A 1,056-nucleotide genomic window follows, 5' to 3' on the forward strand; every position below is an offset into this window, starting at 1 on the left:
TGTATTGTGTTCAAAATGACGTCTTTGTACCATTAAAAACTTGATGACATAGAATATCTATATATGCAGGCAAAAAAAACAATATTTTGAATTAAGAAAATGTGTTTTGCCAAAAAAAAAAATAATTGCAATGATAACTGATTTACCACAAAAAGACAAGATTTTGCCATGAAAATGATCTAGGCTTGACTTACATATCTGGTGGGAAAAAAACAAAACAAAACACATTTATATGAATGACTTGCTTGTTGTCTAAAATCCCAAAACAAGGCTACTGTGAAAGACTTTCCAGCTTGACAGGAACTAGTTCAGATGTCTCCTCCTCTGCCATATGCGCGGTCACATTTAACCAAAGTAATTCAGCAGGAATGTGCCGTCTGTAAGGCATTCCGGCAAATAGTGAGTCATAATTTTTTTTTATTTTATTCTTGGTTGGCACATTGGTTTTGTACACTGCATCAACCAAAGGACCTATTTTTTTTTTTTGCTCATTTGTTAGAAGTTTTCTTTTAAAACCATGTAGCATTCAAATTGTAGCCATAGTTGCTTGTACATCAAAAGAAACCCACAGTCGCTAAAACAAATTGAAAAAGACGAATGATAAGTTTTTTGAAAAGTTACTGAAAATTATCGTATTGAAGCATATCATTGCTGTCCTGTCAAAACATGTATGTCCATTTGTCAGATGTAGCAAAGCAGCCCCGGGACATAACCCAAACCAAGCTTTATGACACCGGGCAGCACAGTTTTGCTTTGAAATGCTTTGCTAGTAGCATGTTGTTGTTTTTTTTGTTTTTTTTTGTTTTTTTGCACCTTGACCAGACTGAAGACACAATGTGCTCCATGCAGCAAAGCGGCTTCAGAACATAATGCCTGACACTGGGCAGCACAATTTTTCTTAAGAATGCTTTGGTAGTCTTGAGATTTCATTGTACTCAAATTTAAGGCACCCTTTGCCAAATGTAGCAAAGAAGCCCCGGAACGTAAGCAATTTGCCAAAAAAGCTAGCTCCGGTTTTGGCATATTATAGTTGTGGTTTGTCAAAATGCATTTTTT

Source organism: Festucalex cinctus, chromosome 8, assembly GCF_051991245.1.
Source record: "Festucalex cinctus isolate MCC-2025b chromosome 8, RoL_Fcin_1.0, whole genome shotgun sequence".
NCBI lineage: Eukaryota > Metazoa > Chordata > Actinopteri > Syngnathiformes > Syngnathidae > Festucalex > Festucalex cinctus.